The sequence below is a fragment of the Diabrotica virgifera genome, chromosome 5, assembly GCF_917563875.1.
Source record: "Diabrotica virgifera virgifera chromosome 5, PGI_DIABVI_V3a".
NCBI classification, from domain to species: Eukaryota; Metazoa; Arthropoda; class Insecta; order Coleoptera; family Chrysomelidae; genus Diabrotica; species Diabrotica virgifera.
The window spans coordinates 233,958,646-233,984,574 of record NC_065447.1 but is presented as its reverse complement, the minus strand read 5'-3'; the positions used below and the strand labels follow the sequence as shown (position 1 = coordinate 233,984,574).

General features: G+C 32.8%; 1 protein-coding gene across 1 annotated transcript in view; it reads right to left on the bottom strand.

Annotated features, from left to right (window-relative positions):
• The window catches only part of LOC126884733 (monocarboxylate transporter 12-like), a 645,529-nt gene that overhangs the window by 376,321 nt on the left and 243,279 nt on the right, over positions 1 to 25,929 (bottom strand). The window lies entirely within an intron of this gene.

The following is a 25,929-nucleotide window of genomic DNA, read 5'->3' as shown; positions in this document are numbered from 1 at the left end:
TGCGCGCATGCGCACACTCTGATTGGGTGTTGAAATTATCTGTCAATAATTGTTCAATATGGAGGTTATCGGTAAACAAAAATGTTGTATAATATATTAGTTTTTATTGTTGTGAGGACAGAAATAAAATCAAATTTATAATTATAGTGACTTTTTAAATAGTTTTGAAAAGCCACAGGTACGTAATTCTAAATGTTTCAGTTGTATTCCAATAAAAAATTATCTTCATACCTATTTGGAAAATGTAAAAAAAATAATGTACTTACCTAGTACTTGCTATGCTATACTCCTAGTAGGCAATGCTTTAATTTACATTAATCTGATTACGAACAAACTTTCTACACATTTTCATCTAATGTATCGTTTTCTTACTCTATATATTGTTGTATTTTAATTCGACAAAAATCAAACTAATAAAAATTCATATAAACAAAATGTCAAAAATTTGTTCAGTTTGTGTATATTCCCACATGACGTATACGCGAAGCTGGTGCAGTTTGAAATCGCTTCGACTCTCGTACGGCGGGATCACGGGAAGTAGGTTCAAGCCCAATGCAAGTTATATCATTTTTTTATTTTTTTATAGATTTTATGATTGTAAGTATATTATTATATAATTTTTTTTAGAAAATACGTATTTAACAACAATTATTGTTCAGAAATCATTTGTGGCATTTCTCAATGTGTTTGTGTGTGTTTTATTCTTTTATTTTTTTAATTTTTGGTATTGTTTTCATAAAAATTTTTCGAAAGTAGTAGAGAAACTGTTTAAAGCAGGTATATTGATTTCGTTGAAATCATATAATAGGAGTATAACTTCTTACGTGCGTACAAAGTACACACATTCTTTTTTTTTTCAAGTGTCACCTCCTCGGCGGGGGTTGGCAATCATCACAGCTATTCGGACTTTAGAGACAGCTTCTCACAGGTTATGCAGCCATTACATTCTATTTCTTTCTCTCTGTTTATTTTTCCTTGAATCATATCATCTATAATCAGTTGAAACAAGCTCTATATGTAATACGTCCGAGCTATCCCAATTTGCTTGTTTTGATTGCATGTAAGACTTCAATTTATTTATTTATCTTTTTCGGAACCTCTTTATTTTTGATGTGTCCACAATATTTGAGAAAATAAATTTTGGTTTCTTGACATTCACTGTTAGGTCGTATTCTCTGACATACAACGGTATTCTGGTCACCAGTGTACTTTTGCTCGCTGACTATAGTAGAGGAAAGTAACCAAATATGGAATAGTGCGCTAATATGGAATTCCTTGGTTTTTCCGAAAATATAAGTTGGAAGCGCACTACAAGACCATCCTCTATTTCAGCCGCTCTCTTTATTATCGTATTCACACCTCTGTGTCAGATGCGCGAACAATACGTGTCTGACAGGCGCGTTTGGTTTTATCGTCTCGCAGAAGATTTCAAAGGTAAATAGGGTATACCAGCAGAACGCACTAAGTCAATTTTTTTAGTTATTCAACTATTAATGCAGTCGTATATAAAAAGGTATGCTCTATATACTGCAAAGACACACTAAGTCGTACTTATTATAATAACAGAAAAAAATTTAATACTGGCAGTTTGATTGTTTCATTTACTAGCAGAATTCATTAAGTACTCTTAATGCAGTCTGCTTGTACTATTTTTACGAATACCGAACATACAACACTATATTAACTTTGACTTAGAACATCCTGGTTGTACAATCTGTATACCTATCGTTAGGTTTAGTCAAAAGGTTAATGTACGAAAAGAGAAAAGAGAAAAACCTTTTTAAGAGAAAGTAAATAGATTTTAAATACAGCATCTAGAGACTTGCAGCTTTTTGCATTGTGTTCAGGATAATGTCGGGAAAAAGTCTACAATAAAAAAATGAATGGAAATATATAATTACATTTTAAACTGCATAAAATGTATCCAAAAGTGCATAGACATGTCAAGATAATTAAGGGCCAGATTTTGTCACTCGGGGGCTTTTGGGGTCGCTGAATACGAATTCGCCATCAACACCGACCCTCGGGGTACCTAGGGCGCAGTGTCACTGCTAAGGCACATCATCTTCTGGAGTTTAGAGGGTTTTCGGCATTAAATTGATGCAAATAGATTACTCAGGAAGTCTTTGGGTGTGCTGAAGACGAATACACCTTCAGAACGGACACATGTGTCTATGGTCACGCCATCTTCGAAGTTTCGAGGGATTTCGGCACTTAATGCAAGCAAATAGATTACTAGGCGGTTTTTGGGGTCACTTAATACGAATACGCCATCAGAGACGAATCCGAAGCACCTGGTGCCCAAGGTCACTGCTAAGGCATGTTACCTTATCGAGTTTGGAGGGTGTTTGTTCATCGGGGGTCGGTTCTGATGTCGTATTCTTATTCAGCGGTCCAAAAAACCCTCGAGTAATCGTTTGCATCAATTTGCCGAGAACCCACGAAACTCCAGATCATCTGCCTTAGCAGTGAACCTGGGCACCATGTGCTCCGTTGGTCGGTTCTGATGGCGTTAACGACAAAAGAACCATCGAGTGACAAAAACTGATCCTCAATACACTTATTTGGATATGTTTTGGATGCATTCTTTGCATTTTTAAAATGCAAGTATGCATTTTCATCCATTTTTCTATTGTAGATTTTTTCTGACATCATCTTGAACACAATTCAAAAAGTTACAAGTTTCTATGTGCAGTATTTAAAAATCCTAAATGCCCTGGTCTAGATAAAGAAGACTAATCATCTATTTGCTTTTTGTATTTTTTGCATCTAGTAATTAAATTTCTATTGTTCTTTATCATTTTTATTTTTCAAGAAGATTTTTTTTATGCCGGAATTCTAGTTGTCTAAGATTATAGGATAAAACATTGCAATGGTAAAATTGATACAACTAAAATTAACATTAAAATGGGATTAGTTGTGTGTCTACTTGTGTAAAATAGTAACATTACGAACAAGCAGAATGCACCAAGTCAGTTCATTATTTATTAAAAAAATAATTACCAATTAATCAAAAACAATAACTGTTGTTATAATATACCACATTCTTTAAAATACCATTACTATTTCTGTACAAGTAATAGAATTAAACTAAAAGTAATACTTTTTGTGTAATTTTGATTTATATTTAAAAATTTTACTTAAACTTGATTTTCTCAAAACAATGATTTTTGACTTAGTGCAATCTGCTCGTATACCCTCCATATATTCAACTAGTATTATTGGTTATTATGCATGAATACAGAGTTTGTTATGCTAGTGCGTATATCAATAGTACCTTTATTTTGATATTTTGTGACCTTCTGAAATTAAAACATTACGACTTGAAATAATGTTGGCACTAGTTTGAACTAATGTACAAATCCAAATATGGACAGTCGTTGGTGTCTAATTATGGAATAGTGGATTAAGTGTAAGTGGGCTCATTATGATTGTGCTGGTCCAAAGTTTCATACATGGATCTGTGATGTCTGCAAGTGAATTAAGCTACTTCTTTAATTTTTCACAATTTTCTTATTTAAATTTATTTGATCTCAGATGTTTATGTCTATTTTTGTTATTGATATGTTTGTTTATGCCTATATTCCATATATGGGTACCTATTCCATCTTTGGTTATTCATTTGGAATTTTGTTTTTTTGTTCTAATTTTTTTTGTTAATTAAGATAGTGTGTCAAAATATTTTGACAACGGCACCCGATTTGGGCGTCGAAACGTTAACAAAAATCAATTTTTAATAATATTGTGGCTTATTTCCCATTATATATAGTTAAAATTGTAAAAATGCCACAAGAAAATAGCTTCAGAACAACATTAATAGAAGGCTTTTAAGGGGAAACAGTAGCGATCAACAGGTAGCGCAAACGCGTTCCAAGATTGCGGTTGTAATTTTGAATATTTTTTCGAGGTATTTGGCACACATATTCGTAATATAATAAAGAATGGCGGTACAGAGCCCAATTTGAAAAATATATTAATATGCGGAAATTACTCTGTAATTAAATACAATATTAAAAAAACGAGCCTGTACCGCCATTAAGAAGAACAAAAAAATACACTTTCTTCAAATAAACTTTTTTATCCGATGCCTAGATTTTGTGTCATTTTGGAACTACTAATGAAATAAAAAAATGTAGTAGTTCCAAAATGACACAAAATCTAGGCATCGGATAAAAAAGTTTATTTGAAGAAAGTATATTTTTTTGTTCTTCTTAATGGCGGTACAGGCTCGTTTTTTTAATATTGTATTTAATTACAGAGTAATTTCCACATATTAATATATTTTTTAAATTGGGCTCTGTACCACCATTCTTTATTATATTACGAATTCGTGTGCCAAATATCTCGAAAAAATATTCAAAATTACAGCCGAAATCTTGGAACGCGTTTTTGCTACCTGTTGATCGCTACTGTTTCCTCTTAATTAATACAGTGCGGTGGAATAAGTGTTGCCCCCCCCCTATTAACTTGTTTATTTTAAGAATATAAGCAAAACGCTCGGACTGGTCGATTTTTAAACTAACCATAGTATATTATAGCATCAACGTTTCGAACTTTACGCGATCCCTCTTCAGGTGACAGGCATAACTTTGATTTTTTTAAATGGGAAAGTACATCATGTGACACCTCATTTAAAAGCTCTTAAAATATTGATTTCAAAAATGTATAATACTTTAATCCTGTTTGAGAGAGTAGGCGCAAAATTTCGGTCGAATTCTTTTTAAATGCAATAATTTTTTTCGAATCCTGAAAAAACTAATATATATTTTTGAAAAATTTAAACGCAGAATGAAATATTACTGTATTCTCGATGGTCCAAAGTCCCTGAGAACTCCTATAATGTTTATTTTAATAAGTCACAGTGGTGAAAAAAAGAGAAAATTTGGTGTGATTTTTAATTTCAAATATATCATTCAAAAGAAACTTTTTGTTTATTCTAAGGGACTGTCAGCCCTCGGTAATAATCTAATCTTTGATTCTGCGTTTAAATTTTTCAAAAATACTTATTAATTTTCTCAGAATTCGAAAAAAAAAACAAATGCGTTTAAAAAGAGTTTGACCGAAATTTTGCGCCTACGCTCTCAAACAGGATTAAAGTATTATACATTTTTGAAATCAGTATTTTGAGAGCTTTTAAATGAGGTGTCACGTGATGTACTTTCCCATTTAAAAAAATCAAAGTTATGCCTGTCACCTGAAGAGGGATCGCGTAAAGTTCGAAACGTTGATGCTATAATATACGATGGTTAGTTTAAAAATCGACCTGTCCGAGCGTTTTGCTAATATTCTTAAAATAAACAAGTTAATGGGGGGGGGGGCAACACTTATTCCACAGCACTGTATATAAAAATGTATGACTGATGTGTCATAACATTAAATTGTTTTCATTTCTATAAAGGTATTATTTTATATCCCCAAAACAAATGGTATTCCATAATTGGCGACTTTCCTCTATAAATTCTATATGATCCCAAGATTGAAATTGTGTTTATCCAAATATTTTTCAAGTTATACTTCTTTAGGCACGAGGGTGAATTTTTACATTCCCTGGCGCATGCGCACACCGACAGTATGGTATTAGTCGCTACATCTTTATATAGCGCAAATAAGGTGTGCGTGAGAAAAGAATATATGATTAGTGTTTTTAGTAAATATATTTATTATAATTTTTGTGTCTTTGGATTTGTCTTCCTCAGGAATAAGATATTTTATAATAATAGTAAGTATATTTAAGTATTTTTAATACTTCACTTGGGTCTATTAAATTTGTCAGTATGTATGAAAAATCTTGTAACCTATCAAAGCAAAGGGAGTATAGCTCAGTGGTAGAGCGTGTGACCGGAGATCAAGAGATCCCCGGTTCGAATCCGTGTGTTTTCATATATTTTTTTTATTTTTGGTCATCATCATCATTCTCTTTGCCTTATCCCTGTGCGGGGTCGGCTTCCCTAATTGCATTTCTCCATACAATTCTATCTTGAGTCATATCAATATTAATCCCCTTTACCAACATGTCCTGCCTAATCGTCTCTCCCCCCCCCTATTCTGCTATTCAGGAATCTGCTATTCAGCAATTCTTCGTATTGGGTGATTAGCGTCTCGACGTTGAACATGACCAAACCATCTCAACCTATGCTCTCTCATTTTGTCATCAATTGGTGCCACACCTAGATTTCCCCTAATATACTCATTTTTAATTTTATCTTTTTTTGTCACTCCACTCATCCATTTAAGCATTCTCATTTCCGCCACATGCATTCGTTGTTCCTCTTTCTTTTTCACTGCCCAACATTCAGTTCCGTACATCATAACCGGTCTTATGGCTGTTTTATAGAATTTTCCCTTCAACTTCATTGGAATTTTTCTATCACACAGCACACCACTCTTTTTCTTCCACTTCATCCATCCAGCCCTAATTCTGCTGCATGCATCTCCATATATTTCTCCATTACTCTGTAATACCGATCCCAGGTACTTAAAACTATTGCTTTTTACAATCAGTTCACCATCCAAAGATACCATGTTATTTTTAGTAACTCCATCTTTAAATGTACATGGCAAATACTCTGTATTTGTCCTACAAAGTTTTAAACCTTTTTCCTCCAGAGCTTGTCTCCACTGTTCATTTTTTTTATTTTTGGTATTCTTTTAATAAAAATTTTTGGAAAGTACTAAGTAAAAATTAGTTTTATCTTTAAATAAAATACAAATAACCTGTTGAAAGTATATTTATTTCGTTGAAATCATATAATAGAAGTATAACTTTTACGTGCGTAGAAAGTACACACACATTCTTTTTTAACTTACGACTTACCTTCCGTAATAACACAAAATATTCCAGGAATGTTTCTAGAAGGTACACACAGGACATTGAAAACATTCCTGGAATGTCCCCAAAAGCACACGAACGTCCCTGGAAAGTCCCAGGAAAGTGCTGTGTCAGCATTTTAAACATTCCTTAAATGTCTTGTTGGAACATTCCATGAATGTTTACGAATGTTCTTTGAACATTCACAGTATATTGTTTAGACTGAATGTCTTATTGAAACATTCCATGAATGTTCTTAGAACATTCAAAGTATATTTTTTAGACATTCTCTGTGATGTGACAGTAGTGATGTGACAATACCTCCTATATGTTTTTTCATGAGTTTTGCAGGAGATGAAAAACATTTTTTACGGTCACCTCCTGTTTTCATACGTAAGTTTTGACTTGTTTTGTAGTAAATAGATAGTTGAATTTACTACAAAACAAATCAAAAAATATATGAAAACACGAGGTGGCCCAAACAAGTTTTTCATCTCCTACAAAATTCATGAAAAAGCAGATAGGAGGTATTGTCACATCACCGACGATATACCAGAAGTACAGTAGGAAAAATGAAAGAATACCCATGAACGAACATATAAAACACGCTGTATTTTCCTGTCACCGTGTCACACAAAAAACTGGTCAGCACAAGTACATGTAATAATTATTGTTACTTGCACTGGACAGTTTTCTTTGTGACACGGTGACAGGAAAATACAGCGTGTTTTATATATGTTCATTCATAGGTATTCTTTCATTTTTCCGACTGTATATGTAGCCATACCAAATAATACATCCTTGATAAATATAAACATTTTTATTGTACAAAATCTTGTCATATATTTTTTCCATAATCATCACTACGATGACGATTCATTGTATTGAATTGTTCATTAGAATTACAATCTGGTCATAACTCTGACCAATGAGCAATTTTAATTTAACCTAAATTACTACTGTTCCTTAAAATGAAGAGCTTACCCATAGCGTCTCTTATCTAATCTAACAGGCACACAAGCACTATGCTCTGCTTTTTTAACCGCACTATTCTAACATACAAATGCACACAAGCATTATGCTCTGCTTTTCACTATCACTCAAACTAGTTCAAAAGGCTTTGTCCTCTTCAATCTTCTAGTTTGCCCAGTAGTATCCAGGAGCTGGATTTCCTCAATATTCTTGTAGGTACTTACGAAGTTGTTGCTTGTGACTTCCAACTTTACTCCAACTTTAAAAACAAATCCAGCTGTAAAATATTTATGTGCCTGAAGGCTTTTGTATGCTTTCATCTATAATATCTATAATAGTAATTTGGTGGAATGCACTTTATGGTAAAATCCAATTCTGACTGAATTGTATATGGATCTACATCCCCAATTATTTTCAGCTTCAATAAATATCTATAACAATAAAAGAAATAATGTTATTGCTTGCAAAATTCATCAATATTGATAAATATCAGAGAAAAATGAACATTGATAAAAATTGTTTGCCCTACCTTTCTCCAAACATCTGGTGTCTCCAATAATAATTTCCTTAAATAATCACTTTGCAGTGTGGTAAAGTTTATAAAGTTCACAAAATACAGCAAACGAAATCCAAATGAATCCAAAATATGACGATAAACAGTGAAATGATGAAATGAAATGATATTACAAACATAACCTCTGTAACCTGTATGCCATGCCAACCAGAACCAGAAGTCACGTGGTTTGGATTGCCTAAATACATATACACGCGCAGCAAATTTGAAAATGAATGCAAATTGAATAGTAAATGGCCTCTCTTAAAATATAGGACATTGGTAGTATGTTCATAGAATGTCTTGTGGTAACATTCCACGGATAACTTAATCAGATATTCACCGAATGTTCCTTGAATGTCCAGTACATTCAAACATTAATAGAACTTTGATAGTACATTCCTGGAATGTTTTGTATTGTTAGGGTTCACTTTTAGAGGATATTTCAATGCTATCATGAGTCAACATATGGCTATGATGAAGCCAACGTCCGCAACGGCACATGAAGAAGAAGAAGAAAAAGAAGGTGTAAATTTGCATGTAGGTCATAATTAACTTTGCGAAAAGAAGCCTTTTTCCAAAATCTTAAATTTCCAATCAGTTAAACTATTAATAGTTCATTGGTAACGAGTAGTTCTAATAAAAAATTCCTTAGTTTAAAAATTACTTGGTGTCGTGTTAAAACACAGAACAAGTTCCTGAAATGTCATTTCAGTAGCAAGATCGAACAGTAGTGTACACACATAAAATTCTTTAAGAAAAAAAGCGCTATTCCCAGGAACCTAAAAAGGCATTAACGCTTAATTGTCAACAAGGAAAAAAATTGACACTTTTCTAATTAATTAACCGCGCAGGTCGTCAAGATTGCTACCTCGGTTTTAATGTTGCAGCTCTCGAGAAACGACAAGAATAAAATCTCTGGGTGTAAGGTCGCGAAATATACTGATTTCTTTTATTGTATTCGTCTTCTTGAGGCTCCTTAAGTCGGTATCCGATGGAGTGTGGCGTGACACTCTTCACTAGTTTACGTCGACAAAGAGAAATATAAAATATATAATAGTGAAAAGAAAAGGGACCACAATATTAGCACCTCACGTTACTGTAAAATTAATAAACATTCACTTTTTGATAAAATCGGTCGGACCATGCTTTCTTATCTGCATTCTCTTTGTATGCAAAAAGATATACATATATGACAAGAAGAAATGGCAAAAATTCGATGCCTGAATCAATATTGACTATAAATTAAAAATATATAATAAGACAAATCCTATAAACAAGTACATACTAATATGAAACGGACGAGATGAGCTATAAAAAAATAAGAATACGAAAATAACGAGTTATAATAGTATAATAGATATAATAATACAGTGCGTCCATAAAATAACGCATAAATTCATTATTTCGTAAACCGGTGACTTTAAGGAAAAATCCCGACACAGGTCGCTTTTTAATTTTAATTTTCGATTTTTTAGCATATACACCATACTAGTGACGTCATCCATCTGGGCGTAATGACGTAATCGATAATTTTTTTAAACGAGAATAGAGGTCATGTGATAGCTCATTTGAAAGGGTATTCAATTCTCTATTCCATAATATAAACATTAACATAATTATTTATACAAGGTGTTCAAAAAAAACATTTTTTAAATTAAAATAATTGAGACAAAAAGAAGAATGTATGTAATTTATCTAATTCAAAATACGTTTTAATGTTGTTGGAAAACAGGAAAAAAATGTTTATTTGACAAATAAATGTTGTTTCTCGCTTAAATTCAATGTTAAAGCTGTCACCCACCTGCCTCTTGCCAGTTTGAACATTTCGTTTAAGCGAAAATCAATGTTTATTTGTCAAATACAATTTTTTTCTGTTTTCTGATAGTAGTAAAACGCATTTTGAATTAAAGAAATTACATACATTCTTCTTTTTGCCTCAATTATTTTAATTAAAAAAATGTTTTTTTGGACACCATGTATACATAATTATGTTAATGTTTACATTAGTGAATGGAGAATTGAATACCCTTTCAAATAAGCTGTCTCATGACCCGTATTCTCATTTAAAAAAATCATCGATTACGTTATCACGCACAGACGGATGACGTCACTAGTATGATATATATTCCAAAAAATCGTAATTTAAAAATAAAAATCGACCTGTTTCAGGATTTTTCTTTAAAATCGCCGGTTTACAAAATAACGAATTTATGCGTTACTTTATGGACGCACTGTATAGTATGCAACGAGCATTTAATTATAGTCCTTATGAAAAGAGTATGACGGATACGACACGAGTTTTGTATAGAATACGAGAATCATAATGACATCAAAGTTCTGGACATCGAAGTAAAAAGCGAAACTAAACAAAAATATCGGAGAGTTTCACAAAAAATCAAGTCAAAATCAATCAAGATGGCTGCTAAAAGATGAGAAAGAAGGTCTATTCAGGAGAATAGTAGAAAAAATATGTTGGAACATGAAAGGAAGCCCTAATACAATTTGGAGAAAAATGACCAGTAGTATTGGAGAGACTGCTATTGAAATACTTGGGAAAACGTCAGGAAAAAAGTTTGAGGATAAAGAGACTTGGTGGTGATCAAACGAAGAACAAGGAAAAATAAAAGAGAAGAGAAAATTATATAAAAAGTGACAAGAAACCAGATCCGACACAGATCTTCAAAGCAATATGGTGGCGAAAAAGGAAGCAAAAGTAGCAGTAGAAAAAGCCAAATCAGAAGCTTATTCAAACCTATACGATCAACTTGATACCAGGGAAGGCGAAACGAAGATATATAAAATAGCCAAACAGAGAGCAAAGAAAGAAAAAATTTTAATCAGATTAGATGTATCCGAGATGAAAATAATAAAATATTAGTTCACGAAAGGGATGTCAAAAAGAGATGGAGAAAATACTTTGACAGCTTATTAAATGAAGAATTTGACAGACAGCCTGTAGAGTCAACAGAGACAGTAGCAGCAATGGTCACCGAAATAACAAACGAGGAAACGGCTCAAGCGCTTCAAAAAATAAAGAAAGGAAAAGCGGTAGGACCAGATGATATTCCTGGGGAAGTATGGAGAGCATTGGGAGAGACAGGAACAAGGTGGCTAGCAGGTCTATTTAATAGAATTATGGCAGTTGGACAAATGCCAGACGAATGGAGAAGCAGTATATTGGTACCTGTTTACAAAAACAAGGGAGCTATACAACAATGTACCAACTACAGGGCTATAAAACTGCTTAGACTTACCATGAAAATATGGGAAAGAGTAATTGATAGACGGATACGTGAAGAGACCGAAATATCCGAGAATCAATTTGGCTTTATGCAGGGCAGATCAACAACAGATGCAATTTTCATTATAAGGCAGTTGATGGAAAAATACAGGAGTAAAGAAACAAACGCTCATGTGGTATTCATTGATCTTGAGAAAGCTTATAATAGAGTTCCTCGAGAGATTCTGTGGTGGGCACTCCATAAGAAAGGAGTCCCTGGAGAATATGTAAAGATTGTGAGGGATATGTATGAGGGAGTAACGATTAGTGTTATGACATGTGTGGGAGAGACTAATAAATTTCATGTGAAAGTAGGATTACACCAAGGCTCTGTGCTTAGTCCGTATTTATTCTCATTAATTTTGGACCAGATAACAGCGAAACTGCAGGGTAACATTCCATGGTGCTTAATGTATGCTGATGATGTCGTGTTAGTAGGAAATAGTGTAAGAGACTTAGAACAAAAACTGGAACAGTGGAAGTAAGCTCTGGAGGAAAAAGGTTTAAAACTTAGTAGGACAAAAACAGAGTATTTGAAATGTTCATTTAAAGATGGAGTTACTACAAATAAAATGGTATCTTTGGATGGTGAACTGATTGTAAAAAGTAATAGTTTTAAGTACCTGGGATCGGTATTACAGAGTAATGGAGAAATATATGGAGATGCATGCAGTAGAATTAGGGCTGGATGGATGAAGTGGAAAGAAGCGAGTGGTGTGTTGTGTGACAGAAAAATTCCAATGAAGCTGAAGGGAAAATTTTATAAAACAGCCATAAGACCGGCTATGATGTACGGAACTGAATGTTGGGCAGTGAAGAAGAAAGAGGAACAACGAATGCATGAGGCGGAAATGAGAATGCTTATATAGATGAGTGGAGTGACAAAGAAGGATAAAATTAGAAATGAGTATATTAGGGGAAGTCTAGGTGTGGCACCAATTGATGCCAAAATGATGGTTATGATGTTATGATAGGTTATGATGGTTTGGTCATGTTCAACGTCGAGACGTTAATCACCCAATACGAAGAATAGCTAAAGTGCAGATTCCTGATAGGAGTAGGAGAGGAAGACCAAAGACGACCTGGGGGAGACGATAAGGCAGGACATGTTGGTAAAGGGGATTAACATTGATATGACCCAAGATAGAATTGTGTGGAGAAATGCAATTAGGGAAGCCGACCCCGCATAGGGATGAGGCAAAGAGAATGATGATGATGACGAGCATCATAATGACAATTAAATGCAAGTTGTATACATTATTTTTTCTATGATTATTCACAACAAAAATGTTCAAATTTATTTATTTTGTAACGCAAACAAATTAAATAATTTTATGATTAAATTAATTATTTTGTTGTTACATTTATATCTTGAATATTAGAATTATTAAAATGTATCTGAGATTAAATTTTCAATATCCCTATCGTATCAAAGCGTAGGTATGCAAAGAGTATGCAATTGACTAGACATTGCTCATTGCGTGCGGCCTTCGAGACAGAACGTCATCTCGCGATTCTATGGGTTAAAACACTGCGTATCGTAATTAAAATCGTGCTACAGCTCTATGAAAGAGCGTCGACCTTCCCAAGTCTATTACGCCAGTCAGTCCTATCCATTGCCAACCGTTGCCAGTTTGCTACGCCTTCCATCTAAGTTTTGGCCTACCCCTATTTCTACTTCCCACTGTGACATAACGATTCTTCTAGGAGGGTTGTTATGCTGTGATCTTGCTAGATGTCCTGCCCATCTTAGTCTTCCTATTCTTATAAGAGATACTACGTATGTATGACCAAATATATGTTTATACCTGTGGTATACCTCGTAGTTGTACCTCCTCCTCCAAATACCATTTTCACAGATGCCACCGAATATTGCTCTCAGGATCCTTCGTTCAAATATAAGCAGAAGGTTTTCATCTGCCTTGGAGATGGTCCATGTCTCCGATCCATATGTCAACACTGGTTGTATAAGGGTTTTGTACATGGTTATTTTTGTTTTTTGGCTTAAGTTTCTGCTTCTCATATGTCTACTCATTCCAAAATAGCATTTGTTCGCTAGGATTTAATAAATCATCCCAAATTTTGGCATATGCAGATGACGTGGACCTAGCTGCCCACACAACACGCAAACTAGAAGAAATGTATACCACCTTCTCAAATGCCTCAAAAATATGGGCCTGAAAGTGAACGAGGAGAAAACTAAGATGATGGCATCAACACCCAACAATAGAGCCAGAAACATCGGTCACCAATTCACTGTTGATAACTCTACATTTGAAGTGATGGACAAATTCACATACTTAGGCTCCCTGATCACCAAGGAGAACGTCATGATATGACAATAGAAAAAATAATATTTAAACAAAATACGCTTCCTGTCATATTTTATGGCATATCAAAAGTTTATGGAACAAAAATTGAAATGATAAATCTTTCCTGTATTCTACCAAACTCTAATTTAAACTGTTTTCTATCATTTTTATTGGTATAAAGTATAAACTTCAGATGATAAACTTCGTTTTGTGGCCTAGAACCGTTACTGCAAGTGTCCCATAGAAACAGAGACATTCGAATGCAAAATTTCGTCTTCCCAGCTTCCCAGCGCGGTCTGAAAACTACAAAACAATATAATTTCGCGACACCCGCTATTGTAACATCGTCGCTGAACATCTATAAGAGCACAAAAAGCTGTATAGTTTGCATTTTGATAGTTCTTCAAGGGAGCTGTAAATCTTTCAGGACTCGCTGTTTATTTGGTCACTGGCCCCAGACATCAAAGAAATTGATCGTAAACTGGGTTTTGTCGGTATTTATTTGGTTTTACTTTTAAGCAAATTACCTAAGGTTAGAGAAAAATTGCTATATTCAGATTTCAAGGTATAAAGTTTTGTATATCGGAGTACGAAAACTTTTTCGGCATTAATAGGTTCCTCAACTTTATTACAAAAAAATATTTCTTTAGAATTTATTTTTTAAACTCAGTGAAAAATTCTGCGACAACAAAAAGATAACTATAAAATGAAATAAAAATGTATACCATTTTTATTCAGTTGCAATGCGAAGGCAAAACTGTCTTATTTTTCACTTAGAACAGAGAGCGCAAGCCAGCACTCTAAATCGACAATTTTCGACTCTATTTGGAGTCAACATCAGAGAGGCGTAGGCCTGCTGCTCTCTGCCCCAAGTGACCAATCTCCAAGAGCTTATCCCCGCATTGCAACTGACGTTAATGGAGTAGGTGTCTAATGACATCTGGTAACTGAAAGTCAAAGTTTTAAAGTATTCAACCTAATAGAAATGTTAAAATTATTGAAAAAAATTAAAAATATTCCTAAAAGATATTTAATTCAAAACTTATTGGACTATTTTCCTGGTAACACCTCCATGGTTTCTAAAAATTGCAAGCCAGATGGATGCTGAAGCGAAAAAGACAAGAGGAGGGGCGTCAACTGGCGTTAACCTCTTCTACAGCTTCTTGAAAGATCTACTCAGAGTATATGTTAAACTGCAGCGGTGGTAATATACTTCCCTGTCGGACCACACATTTGATTTTGATATCACTGGATACTCCTGCCTCTGTACGGATAGACGACGATTCCAATAAAGATTGCTAATATAGCTCGGGAGATATGCACTTACAAAACCCTAAAATATGCATGCAAATATGCACAAAAAACAGTTGAAATATGCACTAAAATATGCTTAAATGGCATTTACTTGCTTATATGCTTATATGCTAAAAAGGCACTTACTTATTCATTTTCGAAATTATTAATTTCATTCTAAGCTGTCAAAGCATTTAAGCTAAATAAAAAAAAATATTTATTGAAATTTCTATTAACTACATCATTATATTAATTTATTCTTTATATTTAATATAATAATTTTTTTATTAGATTATTATTACAATTAAGCCTATATACATTATTAAATGTTTTTCTAAAGTTTCTACGAAAAAACTGAGCCATCTATCTGATAATAATTATATAGACACGGGGAAACTTCTTTCTACTTCACATGAAGTTAAAGAAGCAAATTTAAAATATTGTATAATTAAAGGTTCTACCTTGGGCAGTCGTCGACCAATAAGATTTCCTCAGCTACTACCGAGACATGTTTTGGACCGCCTCCAGTGGGCTCAAGAACACATACAGCTCCCCCAACAATTTTGGAATTTTGCGCTTTTTTCAGACGAGACCAGAATCTGTTTAAATAGTGATAACCGGCGAATTCGTGTGTGGCTATAGACCAGGGCGCATCTGTAAAAATATTAGTACATTTAGACGTTGAAGGGTGACTCAAATTTTTTTGCAGAAATTGCTTGAAAATAACTTAATTAATAATATTTGAGTTATCCTCCCTCTCAAAAAGGTCCGGAACATTGTTTAAATAATCAAAATGTCAAAAAATGAAGGAAAAATTCGATTTTCTTCTTCGTTTTTTGATTATAACTTTAAGAATATTCATTTCCGAGAAAAGTTGTATTGACATAAAAGTTGTGTAATTAAATTTCCTATAATATAAAGTTGGTTAAAAATTTAAAAAATAGTCACCCTTGTTGCAAAATAGCAATAATTGGGAAAAAAACTATACAAAAACAAGTATTGGCATTTAACATTTTTCAACCATTTATGCTAAACTTAGGACCTTCAAATTTCACCCAGAAAAACTATATGATACAGTTAAACAATACTGTAAATTTTATTAAGATCGGTTCAATAGATTTTGCAAAATAAATTTTGCAATCCAGCTTTCGCAAAAAAAATTCATTTTTTTAAACTGGTACAGGACTGAAAATAAAGCAGATAGCAAGTTGAAATTTTTTTTTGCTTATAGAAGTGTACTTTATCCTTTCATTTTAAATTTGCAAAATTAAAATCGATTAACCACCACGGCGTCAGGAATTTTTTTAAATAAACATTAATTATTGGTGTTGCGCGCAGGACACCGGATAGTTTGCTCTGATTGGGCATTCCAATGACCTTTGATAATTATTGATACATTTTAATTTTTATTACATTTCGATATAAATAAATAAATTTGTTTATTGCAAAATAAAAACACATACTCTATCCTTTGAAATAACACTTTTTTTTAGCAAAAACTTTCTTTGTTCATATATTTTAACTTGAGAATAAATGTTTATTATTTTTAAACATATACAATTGTTTAAACAATATTTCACAAACAATAATAAAATTAGTTTGATTTTTGTGGAATTAAAATATTAAAATACAACAAAATATAGAGTAAGAAAATAATATATTAGATAAAAATTGGAAGAAATTTTGGTGGAAATCCACTTGTGTGAATCGAACACCGCTGTCCTGCGCGTAGCACCAATAAACAATGTTTATTTAAAAAAATTCCTGACGCCGTGGTAGTTAATCGATTTTAATTTTGCAAATTGCAAATGAAAGGTACAGTACACTTCTATACGCAAAAAAAATTTCAACTTGCTATCTGCTTTATTTTCGGTCCTGTAACATTTTGAAAAAATGAATTGTTTTTGCGAAAGATGGATTGCAAAATTTATTTTGCAAAATCTATTGAACCGATCTTAATGAAATTTACAGTATTATTTTACTGTATCATAAAGTTTTTCTGGGTAAAATATGAAGGTCATAAGTATAGCATAAATGGTTGAAAAACGTAAAATGCGAATACTTGTTTTTGTATGGTTTTTTTCGCAAATATTGCTATTTTGCAACAAGGGTGACTATTTTTTCAACTTTTAACTAATTCTATATTATAGGAAATTTAATTACGCAACTTTTATGTCAGTACATATTTTCTGGAAAATGAATACTTTTAAAGTTATAATCAAAAAACGAAGAAAAAAATCGAATTTTTCCTTCATTTTTTGACATTTTAATTATTTAAACAATGTTCCGGACCTTTTTGAGAGGGAGGATAACTCAAATATTATTATTTGAGTTATTTTCAAGCAATTTCTGCAAAAAAATTTGAGTCACCTCTCAACGTCAATCTCAAAACAGATGGGCCCTGAACTACTAGTTGTGCAGCTCTTGTTGGCTCTCGCCACACACAAATTCGCCGGTTATCACTATTTAAACAGATTCTGGTCTCGTCTGAAAAAAGCACCAAATTCCAAAACAGTTGGGGGAGCTCTATGTGTTCTTGAGCCCACTGGAGGCGGTCCAAAACATGTTTAGGTTGTAGGTGAGGAACTCTTATTGGTCGACGACTCCTCAAACCAGAGTCTAAAATTCTTCTTCTTATTGTAGATAACGACACTCTGACTCCTGTAGCATGCCTGAATTCTCTTTGGAGGGCTGGTACAGACATAGAAGAATTTCTACGGATGGAAATTCTGATATATCTATTCTGTCGATCATTGGTAACTTGGGGTCTACCAGACCGAGCTCTACTCAGTATCAAGTTTGTCTCCAGGAACCTATTTCATATCCGTGAGACATCACTCTGAGAAACACCCACTCTTTCCGCCACGAACCGCTGTGAATGGCCTTCTTCAACTAAATCGATAATTCTTATACGGTCCAACTCAGAAATTAAAGTACGATTCATTTTTAATCACGTTTTAAAAAATTTCACCAGAATAAATTTTTCAAATGTTTACCCCTTGGCAAAACCAGGTCAATTAAATGGGTAATGAAATAAAATAAAAAACCAAAAATGGTGTATTTTTTATAAAAAAGGCCCATTAAATATGTGATAAAGATACGAATTTATAAAAGCGTAAACATCGTGAATACGAGGGGTGATGCATAACTTTTGAAACTATGTGTAATACTTAGATCACAGGTGTTAATTCCAGTATTTGTTAATATTTCTATTAAAAAATGAACTAACAAATGAACCGCAATTGACGTCTATACATCGTTGAAATAGCACTTGTATGCTAAAGAGAGTGTCTCTCGTACCCATTGCATGCCGAAAACCAAACTGTGTACGACAGATTTTTTTCTTCGTACAGTCTACAGAATATTTAGTTGATAGAAAAATTGAGCGTCCTTTATTTTTAGAAGAAAAACAGTAGGTAAAACAAAAACAAAAACTTAATAAATGAATAAAACAAAAAGAAATGGCAATAAAATAATTTGAATTTGACGAAAAATAACAAACACGTGGCTTTTATTACGTTACGCCATCTTAAAAATAAAAATCATATAACATTTTTTACAACAAAAATCACAAGAATACAGTGTTTCCAGATAAAACTATCCACCTTGAATAACTTTTGAACCAATGATTTTTAGAAAAAGCTCAAAAACACGGCAAATAATATTTTAAGGGGGAGACATTATGTGCCATAATTAGGCTTGCCGGGAAGAGCACCCTCTCACCTCCCGTATCATCCCTAATTTTTCTTTTGTTACTTTCACCTTTTTTTATTTTATATTTGGAAGTCTCCTCTTTTATTTGTACTGATTTCTAAAATGTATAACACATGTGGCTTAAAGTGATTAGTTTATGAGAAAATTAAATACAAAAGCAAGAAAATGAAAACTGAACTGAAAAAAATTTTTTTAACAATTTTATTTATCATCGTCAACCCGTACGCGTCCAATGCTGGACATAGGTCTCCCTCAGTTCTTTCTATCTGTCTCTGTTTTGTGCGGCCTGCATCCAGTTACCGAAAACATGCTTCAGATCGTCGGCCCATCTAGTTGGTGGCTGTCCGCTGCTCCGTAGTGCTTCTTCTCGTGGCCTTCATTCGACAATTCGTTTTGTCCATCGGTTGTCTGACAATCTGGCGACGTGTCCTGCCCAATTCCACTTAAGCGACGCGATTTTTTCGACTGCGTCTGTTGTTTTTTTGTTGAAAAAAAAATTATTCAAAATCACATTGGAAATTTTAAATAATTTATTGTTAAAATTTTTGGTAGTGTAATGTTCATTCTAAATGTTTGTGATAAAATTGCTAAACAAATAATTTTTGTTTCAATCCAGTTTTCTTTCTTTTGTATTTATTTTTCTAATAAAGCATCATTTAAATACATTTTTGTAATCAGTGCAAAGAGGAGAATCCAAATATGAAATAAAAAAAAAGATGAAAGGTGGTTTCTTTCCCGGCAAGCTTAAATATGGGATATTGTCTCCCCCTTAAAATATTATTAAACGTGTTTCTTGCGCTTTTCTAAAAATCAGTGGTTCAAAACTTATTTAAAGTGGATAGTTTTATCTGAAAAGCACTGTATATAATATTAGATATACCTAGAAACCTATACATCGACTATTTTTCATTGAAAAAACATCTGAACTGCTTTAAATATAACTGCTATTAGGTGTCATCGACGCGTAGGAAAATTGCAATAAAATTTAAAATTGATGTGATATATTTTACCTTATGTCGTCGATTTTACGTAAATCGCGAAGCCAATATTGGAATCACATTTATATGTCGCATCCCCTCATAACGCCAGACAAAAAACCTCCAAGAAAGAACTTTTCGATATGAGTTCGACTTCGCAAGAATATTTTAAGAAAGTTAGAGGAAGTAGAGCTTTACGGATGGAGGAGAATAAGATTAGCTTTTATGTAATATAATATCCAAATCACTATGTTATAAATACCGCTACATAAAAACTTTCGTATTAGCATAAAAGGGGTAAAAGAACTCTATAGACTATAGAGTATAATGAATATTAGAAAGGAAATGGCAGTGTTCTTAAAAAAAATATTCGAATGAAAATCAATATTAGTCTAAGAGCTATTGCTATAAGCAATATTATAAGCCGAAAATCATGGGCATAATATGGAGTTTGGCATGTGAAATGTTTCTATTGTATATTGATAATTATGACCCCTTTCAGGCTGAAACATCAGTGGATACAGGAAGTAGCAATAAGGGATGAAAGGGGAAAGTTAGTGGAGTCATTAAAGGTTTTCACCTCCTGTTTTGTTAAACCTCCATCGATTTGCATGAAAATTGGTGACTAGTTAGAGCATACCTCAAGAAATAAAACTGATTTGGTGCCAACTTGCACTTTAACCCTGGGGTGAATACCACCCCTTCTCGGGGGTGAAAACTATTTTATTAAAAATAACCCCACAAATCGATAGAGGGACAAATTTTAAGTAAAATTTGTTATATCATGTTATAAAATAAATCAATACTTTTTGAGTTATTAAAGATAAAATATTTATCTGTTTAAGAGCACATGCGTGAAGTTACGGATGATAAAAAGAACACTAATTAATTGTATGTTACTAAAATATTTTTATATTATTTCGATATTATAAATTTAGCAAAAGTGTATTCGAATATGTCAAATGTACCCATTATTGGACACCCTCAGTTTCTGAACATATTCACTTTATATTGATAGAAACAATTCAATTAAATATCGAAATAATATAAAAATAATATTTTACCAAAATACAATTAATTAAAATGTTCTTTTTATCAACCCTAACTTCACGCATGTGCTCTTAAATAGACAAATCTTTGATCTTTAATAACTCAAAAAGTACTGATTTATTTTAATAACATAATATAACAAATTTTACTTAGAATTCGTCCCTCTATCGATTTTTGGGGTTATTTTTAATAAAATAGTTTTCAAACCCAGTAAGGGGTGGTATCCACCACCAGGGTAAAACTGCGAGGTGGCACCAAATTAGTTTTGTTTCTTGAGGTATGCTTTAACTAGTCATCAATTTTTATGCAAATCGATATAGGTTTAACAACATAGGAGGTGAAAACCTTTAATGACTGCACTAGCTTTCCCCTTTCATCCCTCATTGCTACTTCCTATATCCACTGGGGTGTCAGCCTGAAAGGGGTCATAATTGTCAATATTCAATGGACACATTTCACAGGGAAAACTCCATATTACTTATGACGATGATTTTTCGGCTCTAGCTCTCCGTCTATGTATATGTTGAAACACATGTATACGGAATACGACAAAGAAAATAATGTACTTGGTAAATGGCGATAAAAATCATTATACTTACTAAAAAGCACAAAGACAGTTCCACTTTTCACTGCAAAACTACTCACAAATAATTGATAAATTTTTAAAACAAAACCCAAAACTACAATTCAAAAAGTTATTGCATTATTAGAGTAGTTAAATATTGCTCTAACCTCAGTCTTACACAATAAACGGGCACAATTTAGAATAAGTGCATGTACCTGGGATATTGGATCGATAGCATCCTTAATCCAGTTCTAGAAATAACATTGAGAATAGAACAGGCTAGAAAATCTTTGGAAAGAATCAAAAGACTGTTATATGGTTTCCGAATAAAACTCTAAATTCGACAACGTTTATCAAAATGCTACGTTTGGTCTACTCTTCTCTATGCAGTTGAAACGTGGACCCTAAAAACATCAACCGTAAATAAATTGGAAGCCTCTGAAATGTGGATCCATTGCAGAATCTTCAAAATTTCATGGACATCGCATACCTAAAGTGAAGAAGTGCTGCATAGAATAGGCAAAGAAAGAGAACTTTTCAATACAGTGAAAGTTAGAAAAACATCATACGTAGGTAACAAACTGAGAAATAATAAGTGCCAATAAACTCAACTAATAGTGACAGAAATGGTCGAAAAAAATGGACTAGGAAGGAACAAACTATCGTGGCTAAGAAACATCCGACACTGGACAGGGCTAAATTTTTAACAGCTATTAAGCTGAAGACAGAGAAGATTTTGTAATTGTAGTGGCCAACCTTCATTGAGGAGATATCACTTTAAGAAGAAGAAGATATCAAACTATGTTTGTATGTGTTTGTAATTAAATAGTCTTATACAGGAATATAATTAATTGTCACTTTACAAAAAAAGCTTTAATGAAAATGGTAACAAAAGCAAAGATTGGACATTTTTTAACACTCAAGCAAATTGAAGAAACATTTTTATCAATATTCAATGTGTTTTAAATGTATTCATTTTTTTGAATCCTCAAAAAAATAATAAGCGTGTTTGAAAAATTTACCCGCAGAATGAAATATTACGTTATTGCTGAGGGTAGAAAGTCCCTGAAAACTGTTATTATGTTTGTATTAATAAGTTAAAGGAGTGAAAAATAAGACAAAATTTAGTGTGATTTTTAATTTTAAATATCTCATTCAAAAGAAACTTTTTGTTTATTTTAAGGGACTCTCTAGCCTCGGTAATAATGTATAGGTCTGGATCCCGCGTATGAAAAAAAAGTTGATTAATAGCAAGCTGAAAATTTGTTAATAGCTTAAGGGTGTCTAGTAGGATAAACTTTGATATATGGGAACACTGGAACAGGGGCAGTTTTAATTGTGGAACAGGTTAAAAATTTGGAACGGTCAGACCACGAAAACGGCACATTTATTTTGTCCGACAGAGCAGACTTAGACTCTCCGAACAGAGATTAAACTGTCATACAAAAATCAGATTGCTATTAATCACCTGTCATAGTTCCTGTCATTTGACATATTCTACATGTTCCACTCATTAAAACGTTCATTTGGTGATAAATAGCAGTCTGATTTTTGTATGAGAGTTTAATCTCTGTTCGGAGAGTTTAACTCTGTTCTGTCGGACAAAATACATGTGCCGTTTTTGTGGTCTGACCGTTCCAAATTTTTAACCTGTTCCACAATTAAAACTTCCCCTGTTCCAGTGTTCCTATATATCAAAGTTTGTCCGACTAGACACCCTTAAGCTATTAACAAATTTTCAGCTTGCTATTAATCAACTTTTTTTTCATACGCGGGATCCAGCCCTAGTAGTATTTCATTCTGCGTTTAAATTTGTCAAAAATACTTATTAGTTTTCTCAGGATTCGAAAAAAATGAATACATTTAAAACACATTGAACATTTTGACAGGCGACATTTTACGCATATGCCATTAGTTGAAATAAATTACAGGATTAGTGCTTAACTGCTAGATAAATTAATTTTAACGAATTTATAAAAACAATCTCAGAATTGTTACAGGAAACCCTGTACATCTATACTTACAATCGAATCGTCTTGTGAAACTGAAGCAAAACAGAGACAAGAAAATGACACAATAAAAATAAAAAGAAAGGCCATTTTCGATTGAAGTTGCAGACGGATCAAAAATCAATCCGGTGACCACTCAATTCTCTCGCTGAAAACATTATTTTATCTTATAACTTATTTATTTTAGAAATTACGCTTTTTTGTTTTTGTTTTTGATCTTCTTTCAAAAATAAAAGTTTTCAGTTCTGGTTATGTATTTGATTCGTAAAAAATACAAACATTTTAGGAACAAAATGAGAAATGAAAAGACTCATTTTCTGTACAAATATAATAATTTTACAACGATTTTCAAGTAAAGAAAAATATCCAACAATGCTAATAGAATAAATTGGACTTTATCAATTTCTTTCTCCAGTTCATTTTGGTGTAAACGTTCGGTGTTTTTAGATCAGATATTTCCCGGACGATGGATGGGTAAATTTGGCAGCATTAAATGGCCTCCTTCTTCGCCCGGTTTGAATCCTAAAGATTATTTTATTGGGAATACCTGAAAAGTAGAATTTATAAAACTAAACCAGCAAGTGTTGCTGAGCTGTGGCAAAGAATTATCAATGAATCCATATTAATTTCTAGTGAGAAATTGAGAAATATAATGGATGTACACTACCACGGTTTAGAATATGTACTGTCAAATTAACAACGAATGGCATTTTGAACACTTGATTAGGTAGACTTTAATTTAGCAATGTAGTAAACTTTTAATAATTATTATGTTCAAATTTAGTTGTACACAGTTTGAATCAATAAATTTATTGAGATGATAAGGAGTTTCTAGGCATTTGTTTTATCTTGTTAGGATGTTCCTAACTAGATTATCGTCCTTTCAAAGCAACAGTAGAATATGTCAAATAACATACTTTCGAGAAAAACGCAACTGAAAATTTTACGAAATTTCAGTACTCAATAACTTTTTTATATTTGAATGGATTTGCATGGAATTTTGTTTGAGTACCTACCTAACTTTACAGGCGTCACATATCAAGCTATATAAATTCATCAAAAAAGTGAAAAATAATTGGAAAAAAGTTACTAGTCTCACTGTTGCCCTAAAAGGTAATCTGTTTTTTAACGATATCCGTAAATTTTTGTTATATAAACTTATATTGCACTGAAGTTTTGTTTAAAATTTTACACATTTCAAGACAAAAAACAAAATAATTTTGTTGTTTGTAACGTTACAAACGTCACATCTTTGATATTTTATTTTTAAATAATTATTTTACTTTATTTTCTTTAATATTTCATTAGTAATCATTTTCTTCTATTTGTTTTACCTGTTTTATTCGTTAAAAACTCGTTGGCACCCTCTTTTATTATCCTCTTTTATTATCTTCTTTTATTATCTTCTATTTATTATATCTATTTTCATTTAAATCATCGATTAAACATACTGAACGTACCCCGTACATTCTTACTCTGTAAATAACTGTCTTTCAATACGGAAATTGCCTGCTACTTCATAGTACTTGGTGGTCATTTTAAAATGTCGTTTTCAACGACAGTGTCACTTGTCACTTCATCCCTACCCGAAGGAAGGGAAAAATTATTCCTTAAATAGGCATGTAATTCAAATATTAGAATTATTTTCTATCAACAACTAATATTCTCTTGGGGTGAGTTGTTCATACAGCTTTTTTATAATAATTTTTTCTAATATGTCTTATACCTAACCTTCAAATGTTCAACCATGTGTTTGGTTTCTATATTTCTTTTCATCTATTAATATGCACGTGTAAATCAAATTTTAACTAGTATCAGTATTAATTCCATTTAATATACCCTTGTCATCTACTACTCTTTGAATACTATTTGGCAAAGGTATATTTTGGTTTTTCTTCTTGATGATTGATATTTGTCTCTATCTTATAGTTTTTGGGATAAGAATCAACTTTTCTCCCTCCGGGAGCCTCCAGCTTCAAGCCAACCTCACCGGTGATGGAACTACGGTGAAATATCAACGTGAGACCACGACATCCAGACTACAGCATCCAGCATCTGCAGCTGCACTTACCTAGGGCCACAACATCTGCCCAAGTCAAGAGAAGTCCACAGCAGTACCATTCAACATCAAGAAGTTACCATCAGATACCAAGAGCCATAAGTATAATCCAGAATTGTTAGTTTTTGGCAAGAATTTGAATATATTGTTAATGCATTTTACAAGTCATATTTTTATTATATTTTTATGAACAATAAACATGATTAGTTAAAAATACTGTTTTGTTTGCTTTCATTCCAAACTTTCATAGTTCATTTCGAAGATTAGGACAAGACGAACCCACACCTGAGAGACTGAGCTAAGCTGAGGGTGTAGCGATGGCTATTTTGGATAA